This window comes from Budorcas taxicolor, chromosome 6 (genome assembly GCF_023091745.1).
Source record: "Budorcas taxicolor isolate Tak-1 chromosome 6, Takin1.1, whole genome shotgun sequence".
Classification (NCBI taxonomy): Eukaryota; Metazoa; Chordata; class Mammalia; order Artiodactyla; family Bovidae; genus Budorcas; species Budorcas taxicolor.
In genome coordinates, this window is record NC_068915.1 from 55709006 (window position 1) to 55718325 (window position 9320).

Consider the following 9320-nt stretch of genomic DNA (forward strand, 5'->3'; position numbering starts at 1 on the left):
TGCTGGTGACATTCTAGGCTTCAAGATCTATAAGTAACATTAACTAACATTGGTTTAAGCTTTTCAGCTTACTAAATGCTTTTACAAATGGAGAGGTAGAGCTGTTGGCTGTGTTTGCCAATCCCTTCAAAGTCTGAACTTAACATATCTGCTTTGAGATTTCCCCCTCTTCTACTGATGAACATTAATATACTAATATTCTGTCCCATAAAGTACAAGCTAGCCTAAATGGATTAGGTTTATTTTCACATAATGAGTCAATCCCCTGACACCAGTTGTTTTCCAGCTTGTGCAGGTGGTGATCATGTTGCGTACTCAGAAAGCAAGAGAGATTCCTGTCTTCAAAAAATCTTATACAGTGACTATCATTCTCTCACTTTTCCTGGCAAATTCACAGGGCTCAAATATAAGTCTTTGACTTAATGACAATGTCACATTATTTTCATATTATAGGAAGGTTAGCCTTAGAACAGTCTAAATAACCTAAGCAAGTTCAAAATATTCTCATTTCCATGTTCCTAGAATTTTCTGAGTATATACACATTTCTCCATTTCTGCAGAGCATATAATACTTTTAAGCTGTTAAGTTACCAGACTCCCAAAATAATGTAAGATAGATATTTCCTTCTTAGAACAGTCCTTTAAATGATCAAACGATACTTAACATCTCTGGTAAAATGACAATTGATCCCTTATTTTCACACAAAACATACTAATTTAAAGAAGCAAGGTATGTCACTGCAGTGTTTTCTCATCAAATGTACTTCAGAAATAAGGATAAATACAGTTTTAAACATTATTTGGTATTTATATTAGACACCTGAGGCCTCATAATGTTTTACAATAAGCTCAGAAAGATATGCATTATGGAGTATGCAATAAAGAGAGTGTTATGAGTCCAGAGAATCATGTGTCTGTGAGACTCTGGAAGCATGCATTAAACAATATGAACAATATAGCCTATATAATTTTCAACTGACAAACAATTTAAAATACTAAAAGCTGTACAATATTTTATTAGGAAAAGAACTGTACTTTCACCATTATTTGGATTCATCTTACTCATACCTGGGACCTGCTGCCAGACAGACTCCTAACACTCAACAAATTCTAAGAGTTTAAAGGTTACCTGACAGGAGCCAGGATCAAAAGTCAGACTTTTCTTTGGGTGGAGATAAATTCCCCACTACATTTTTCATTTATGTCTGGAGTTGACTCCTTCTAATCAGTTCTTTGTACCCCACAGCCACAGTGATATGCCCCTCAAAATTTCCTGTTGCTCTCACAACAGACTAGTAACAAAGCTGTGTTCCCATTTCCCCAGTCTCATTTTAAGTCATAGACCACTCCACTTTCCCTACTGAAGTCATGCAATCCTGCTATACTCCTTTCATCCCAAGACCATCTCAAGGGCTGAAACTTCGCCATAAATTGCTCTTCCCTCTCCTATTTGCCAGTAACTAGCACTGACTCCTCTTATTTCTTAGCCATCACTCATTATATAATTAATATTTTCTTTCCCACAAGATTTTGCCATGCATCCAATAAGAATTATGTTAATTTTTTCTCCTCAGTATACCCTAGCATTTAGTACAGTTTATTATATAATAAACATGAGTTAATATTTACTTTAACCAGTTATACTCAAATTGATTCACTCCAATCTTAGGACTGTGACATAGTGAATAAACTCATTCTCCTCATCTCACGATCAGCACATATTTGTGGAGCACTTAAGTGCAAAACTATGTATAACTGGAATCCATGGTATACAAAACAGTGCCAACAGGAAAAGATATTTGGAGCCATTATGTTATGTAGCTGGAGGTAACAAAGAAGTGGGCTCCATTACCAATCTGATTGATAGCAACCTTTCCCTCTTTCAAAGAACTATAACTATAAACAGCCCGAGAAGTTAATTCAAAGACCTAGAAATGAATTAATATCATTACCTTTAACTCTGATTTGACTTTGTTTTCTGTTCATGATCACAGAATTGGTGAGAAAAAAATTGACAACAAAATTACCAACATAAATTCACACGAGACGAGTAATGAGTCATGCTGATCACAATGTTCTCTCATTATTTGTTCACATACACCCTTGTGTGTCATCTCAGAACACACGTGCAGAGATGGAGAAAACAGAGCCTGCTTCTGCATTTGCTTCTTTCTTTCCAACACAGATGTTTGGCAGCACTCATGAGATGGCATTGTGCTAATACTGAGCCACGTTTATGCTTGTGTTTATCTTCAAATATATCTAACTGGTTTGAAGCCATAAATTTTTTTAGCTATAATTACAATTATGCCCTGGGTGACATTGTGGATGGCTTATTGTGTTTCTAAAAAAGTAGGAAAGTCTGCTTCTGGGAATTAGTGAGTGAATGTAATGATTCTAGAAGCAACAATATGTATCATAATGAACCCAAATCAATATTTTTATGGTGGGATTTGATGCATTTGTTGCTGCTTTCTTTTCTAAGTTAAAAAAAAAAACAGAGTTGGAGTAAACAGCTAACATTTTCACAAAAAGCTGGAAATTTTAAATACATGGGTTATTTCCAAAGGTAATAAAAATATAGAATATGAAAAATAATACAATGAATTCTTCACTTATAGAAAACAGGCTCCATTGTCCAGATACTCAAGTATCTAACACACAACTTCAATCTATAACTTAACTCCCTACTTACCTTTTTTCTTTGAATTATGTAAATTTTAGGTGTACAGCATTATAATTTGACAGCTGTGTATGCTACAAAATGATCATTGCTATAAGTCTGGTTATCATTCATCACCATACAGTTGATCTCCTTCATGCCTTTTACCTACCCCCAACCCACTTTCTCTCTGGGAAACACTACTCCATTTCCTGTATCTATGAATTTGTTTTGTTTTATTATATTCTACATATGAGTGAAATGATATGACATTTTTCTCAGTATGACTTATTTCAGTTAACATAATTTCTTCAGTGTTCATTCATGTTGTTACAAATGACAGGATTTCATTCTTTTTTATAGCTGAATAGTATTCCTATAAATAGATAGATACACATATATGTATGTGTGTGTGTGCCACATTTTCCTTACCCATTCATCCATCAAAGGACCCTTAGGTTGTTTACATATCTTGACTATTGTACGCAATGTTGCAATGAACATAACAATTCATATATCTTTCAAATTAGTGTTTTTATGCTTGTCATATAAATATCCAGAAGTGGAATAGTTAGAGCATATCTTAGTTCTATTTTTAATTTTTTTTTGAGGATTGTCTATACTGTTTTCTGTAATGGTTGTGAAAAACTTGAGGAAATTGGACTTTACACTTCTGTTTTTGTCCTACAGGAAAAGGCAGGGATTGTATTGTAATAAGGGCTGTACAAGGCCATTAGCATGAGATCCTAAGCATAGTGGTTACAGAACTTACTCTAAGTAGCCAGGCAATGGTCCTGGCTGCAGAGAGTGAAATGAAAGGTGGATTGCAGTCTTCTCGCCTGGGCCCTCCAGGCCCTCCAGCCTTGGGCCTATGGGTGAGCTGGGGAAGGAAAGAGCAGGGACAGGCTGAGGGCTGTGTCCTGCAGGGCTCCAGAACCCACTCCATAGCAACCAACCAGCCTGGTCCAGGCCTTGAAAGCAGTAAATCTCTCCCCCATCTCTGCCTCCATAACCTAATGGCCACAGCGATCTCCATGGGCTGTGGTCCACAAGATCAGACCTGTTTGGGCCCTCAGGAGCCTCAGGACAGGTGGGAACTGGATGCCTTGCTCCTTCACTGATGACAGCTGAGCAGGGTCTGGGGACCTGGCCATGAGGGCATCATCAGCGGAGATACGCCTCTTCAGCCCTGCCTGTGCACTGGTTGGAGGACCCGGACTGTGTGCTCCATGAAAACTCCCAGGCAGTGTTAACTGGCTGGAGTAGAGACTGCCTTCTCTTAGCCAGGCCCTGACCTCAAAGGGTGAAAGTTAAGACTTGGGACCTTGCCTTTTCTTGTCAGATGGAGAATAACATTTGTTTTGGTGGAGGTTTACAGGCATAACATGACCTGACTGTGAGCTCCCTTCAAGCACAAAAGATCTGACCCCAAGAAGTTTGCAACAACTAACCACATTCCTCCCTCAACTTTCGTATAAAAGGATTTTGCTGAAAGTTTTCAGAGAGTTCAGGATTTTTAAGCCATGAGCCACCTATCTCCTTGCAAACCTTTCTCTGCTCCAGTCTCTGATGTTTGGCCTCACTGTGCCTTGGGTACAATAACTTGAGTTCAGTAACAATCTCATTGTGGTTTTGTTTTGCATTTTCCTAATAACTGGGAAAGATCTTTTCATGTGCCTGTTGACTATCTACTTGTCTTCTTTTGAAAAATATCTGTTCAGATCTTCTGTCGATTTTAAAACCAAACTTCTTACTTCGAGTTTCTGAGTGTCTTATATTTGAAATGTCTTTCAAGGAGGAATGAAAACAAAAATAAACTGGTGATAAAAATAGTAAAATATAGGTATGCAAAAACATTGGAGGTAAACTGGGCTTAAGTAGGTACATTTTCAAAATGGCTGAAATTTTTGCATTTAATACTAAATGACACTAATGTGTCACATTATAAATGACATGATGTCACATTATTATGTGCCATGCACTGACCAGGTGCTTAAGAATTTCCTCTTATTTTCTTATTTTGTGGAATAAAGAACTAAATATCAAAAATGTCAAGTAAGTTGTCCAAATATCCAAACCTATTAATAAATAAAATTGCAAAATACAAAAAAGATTCATTCCAGCATTTAAAAATAGAAATCTGCCTTAATTATAAGGAAACTGCTCTGTGTGTGAAGTCACTTCAGTCTTTTCTGACTCTTTGCAATTCTATGGACTCTAACCCACCAAGCTCTTCTGTCCAAGGGATTCTCCAGGCAAGAATACTGGAGTGGGTTGCCAAGTCCTTTTCCAGGAGATCTTCCTGACTCAGGAATCAAACCCACATCTCTTTACGTATCTGGCATTGGCAGCCAGGTTCTTTATGACTAGTGCCACCTGGGAAGCCTAAGAAACTGCCCTACCCCTGTGTCATAGCAGTGTAAAACCTCAGGGTCCAACATTGTACCTGCTATATCACATGCACACAACATTCACATTATTGAAGAATCAAAATGAAGAAAATGATAAAACAATGGAAAAAATACAGAGGAAGTGTTTATGTCTTTGTTGGTAACATAGAATCATCATTAAAATCCTTAAAATCAAAATCCCTATTAAGCTTTCCCCTCCAATATTTTATATCTAACTGATACTGTTTTGGAAAATCTTAACCAAACTTCATAGACATATATCCAAATGAAAATGAAAAACAAGAGTATTTTTAGATAAATGCATATCATTCACCATGAAGTTTTATGGCATTATTTAGACAATTTGCTGCGACTTCACTTTCACTTTTCACTTTCCTGCATTGGAGAAGGAAATGGCAACCCACTCCAGTGTTCTTGCCTGAAGAATCCCAGGGATGGGGAGCCTGGTAGGCTTCCGTCTATGGGGTCGCACAGAGTTAGACACGACTGAAGCGACTTAGCAGCAGCTGCTGCCTTTTTTTCCTTTTAACTTCCTGACTTTGGATTATATTAGAGGAAATGAATCCTGGACATCTGAGTTTTTTCCTGCGGTTTTCTAGATTTTCTATTTTCCAATTTATATATTAATATCACTAGCTATTCTGTATGTATATTTTTAAAAGTGAAGTCATCCAAGGAAGAAAAGGTGTAATATTTGTTCAGTTCAGTTCAGTCCCTCAGTCGTGTCTGACTCTTTGCGACCCCATGAATTGCAGCACGCCAGGCCTCCCTGTCCATCACCAACTCCTGAACCTCACTCAAACTCACATCCATCGAGTCGGTGTTGCCATCTAGCCATCTCATCCTCTGTTGTCCTCTTCTCCTCCTGCCCCCAATCCCTCCCAGCATCAGAGTCTTTTCCAATGAGTCAACTCTTTGCATGAGATGGCCAAAGTACTGGAGTTTCAGCTTTAGCATCATTCCTTCCAAAGAAATCCCAGGGCTGATCTCCTTCAGAATGGACTGGTTGGATCTCCTTGCAGTCCAAGGGTTGAATGTAAAGAAATTTCATTGTTTATTTTTTCATACAAAATAGAATTGTGTTTAGTTGTAGAAATGGACCTCTATGTTTCTCTTTCTATTTCTCTCTCTCCACTGTTTTTTTTTTCATAAAGTCATGTTTGAAGTCTAAAATTAGAGACACAACAATTTCTGAACAGAAAAAAAAAAGGCTTCCTCCAGGCCATTACGAGTCACAGTTTTCACTTGTTCACGCCTTTCTCTGTCTCAGTAAAATTTCCCGTACTCACCCTATTCAGAAGGTCTTTGAATCAGCCATCTGATTCATGTGTAAACATGCACTAAGTTGTAGATTAATTATGTCATTTATAATTTAAATTATGAATGCCTTAACCTTTGCCTTTTACTTTAGTTCATGGTATCTTCACCCAAAGAAGTGGCTAATATGACATCTCCAAAAAGACTGGAGTCACAGGGGAAAAGTCAGAAAATAAAACAACAGGTCAGATAAGAGGTTAAGTTAGATGAACTTAGCAGATACGCTTAGGCCATGGTGGTGGTTGTAGCCACGCAGAGCCTGGCTGTTCTGTCCTGCCAGGCATCCACAGTGCTGTTCTGTCCTGCCAGCCTGCAGCCCCAGCTGGCCAGGGTCTGCTGGTCATGGTGCTGGGCCAGCAAGGTGCAAGCCCTGAGAAGGTGTTCGCTGTGTACACCAGGTGGGGAGCTGGGAGGACGCCCCAGGCCCGCAAGCAACAGCGCCTCACACACCTGAGCCCGGAGGAGAAGGTGCTGCGGAGGAAACTGAAAGCAGAGTAGCAGCTCAGACAGCCAGAGACCGAAAGAAAGATTGAGTGAGTGAGCTGAAACAGCAAGTGGTAGATATGGGAGAAGAAAACCAGAAACTTTGCTAGGAAAATTAGCTTTCACAAGAGAAAACTCATTTGTAGTTGAGAACCAGAAGTTAAGACAGCTCCTGGGGATGGATGACTGAAGAGGAAGCAAAGACCAGGGGGAATGGAGCAGGGCTGGTGGCCTCCTCTGCTGAGTCCACAGCAGGTGCAGAACCAGTCGTTATCCCTCCAGAACATTCCTGATGGATTCTCATGGTGTTGACTGTTAATACTCTGAGTCTGATTACCTGTTTGACACTTTCTTCAACTTGGACCCAGTCATGTTCCTCAGATGTCCTTCCCCAGAGTCTGCCAGACTGGAGTAGCTCCTATATGAGGATTCAGAAGGACCCAGTTCCTTACTGACCACCCCTTGTCCATCCTTGAGGATGTCATCAGCCAAGCTGAAAGCCATTATGAACTGATTCACTTTGACCACATATGTACAAAGGATCTAGTCTTAGAGATACCCTCTGAGATAGAGAGCCAAGTTAGTGTGGTAGTGAAGATTGGGGAAGCACCTTTCAGTCCCTCAGAAAAAGATTAGCCTGAATTCACTGTCTCAGTGAAGGAAGAACTTGTAGAAGATGACTTCATTCCAAAGCTGGATATCTCAGATCTGCTTTCAATCAGCCATTGCCTAAAGCTATCTTCCTGCCTACTGGATGCTTGTGGTGACTGTAGCTATGAGGGTTCCCCTTCTCTCTTGAGTGACAAGTCCTCTCTGACCATTCTTGGGAGGACCCTTTTGCCAGTGAACTCTTCCCATGGCTGATTAGGGTCTAAAGAGTGATCCAATATTGAGCTCTTTTCTTCACAATTATGCAGCCTGGAGGACAGCACAGAGGCCTGTGCTTCATCCAAAAAGCCAAAGCACAGAGTGTATGGTCCTAGATAATTCCTCAAAAGTATTGGTTCAAAACTCATAGGTCACCCCAAGTATTGTCTTTTGATATTCAGAGGTCCAAGGTATGCAGATACATTACTATAATCAGAATTACAGCTTCTGAGGGTGTACCTTTATCTTCAGTTCAGTTCAGTTCAGTTGCTCAGTTGTGTCTGACTCTGCAACCCCATGAATTGCAGGACGCCAGGCCTCCGTGTCCATCACCAACTCCCAAAGTTCACTCAGACTCGCATCCATCAAGTCAGTAATGCCATCCAGCCATCTCATCCTCTGTTGTTCCCTTCTTCTCCTGCCTCCTATCCCTCCCAGCATCAAAGTCTCTTTTCCAACGAGTCAACTCTTCTCATCAGGTGGCCAAAGTACTGGAGTTTCAGCTTTAGCATCATTCCTTCCAAAGAAATCCCAGGGTTGATCTCCTTCAGAATGGACTGGTTGGATCTCCTTGCAGTCCAAGGGATTCTCAAGAGTCTTCACCAACACCACACTTCAAAAGCATCAATTCTTTGGTGCTCAGCCTTCTTCACAGTCCAACTCTCACATCCATACATGACCACAGAAAAAACCATAGCCTTGACCAGATGAACCTTAGTCAGCCAAGTAATGTCTCTGTTTTTGAATATGCTATCTAGGTTGGTCATAACTTTCCTTGCAAGGAATAAGCGTCTTTTATTTTCATGGCTGAAATCACCATCTGCAGTGACTTTGGAGCCCCAAAAAATAAAGTCTGGCACTGTTTCCAATGTTTCCCCATCTATTTCCCATGAAGTGATGGCACCGGATGCCATGATCTTCGTTTTTTGAATGTTGAGCTTTAAGCCAACTTTTTCACTCTCCTCTTTTACTTTCATCAAGAGGCTTTTTAGTTCCTCTTCACTTTCTACCATAAGGGTGGTGTCATCTGCATATCTGAGGTTATTGATATTTCTCCTGGCAATCTTGATTCCAGCTTGTGCTTCTTCCAGTCCAGCGTTTCTCATGATGTACTCTGCATATAAGTTAAATAAGCAGGGTGACAATATACAGCCTTGATGTACTCCTTTTCCTATTTGGAACCAATCTGTTGTTCCACGTCCAGTTCTACCTGTTGCTTCCTGACCTGCATACAGATTTCTCAAGAGGCAGGTCAGGTGGTCTGGTATTCCCATCTCTTTCAGAATTTTCCACAGTTAATTGTGATCCACACAGTCAAAGGCTTTGGCATAGTCAACAAAGCAGAAATAGATGTTTTTCTGGAACTCTCTTGCTTTTTCCATGATCCAGCAGATGTTGGCAATTTGATCTCTGGTTCCTCTGCCTTTTCTAAAACCAGCTTGAATATCAGGGAGTTCGCGGTTCACATATTGCTGAAGCCTGGCTTGAAGAATTTTGAGCATTACTTTACTAGCGTGTGAGATGAGTGCAAGGGCAGTAATTTTCCCTGAAGTACTTACACAAGGGTCACTGGACCAATG

At 40.1% G+C, this 9320-nt stretch overlaps 1 pseudogene; it reads left to right on the forward strand.

The window, feature by feature from the left end:
• Window positions 1-3450: 3450 nt before the first annotated feature.
• On the forward strand, window positions 3451-7748 carry LOC128049501 (uncharacterized; annotated as a pseudogene).
• Window positions 7749-9320: the final 1572 nt, after the last annotated feature.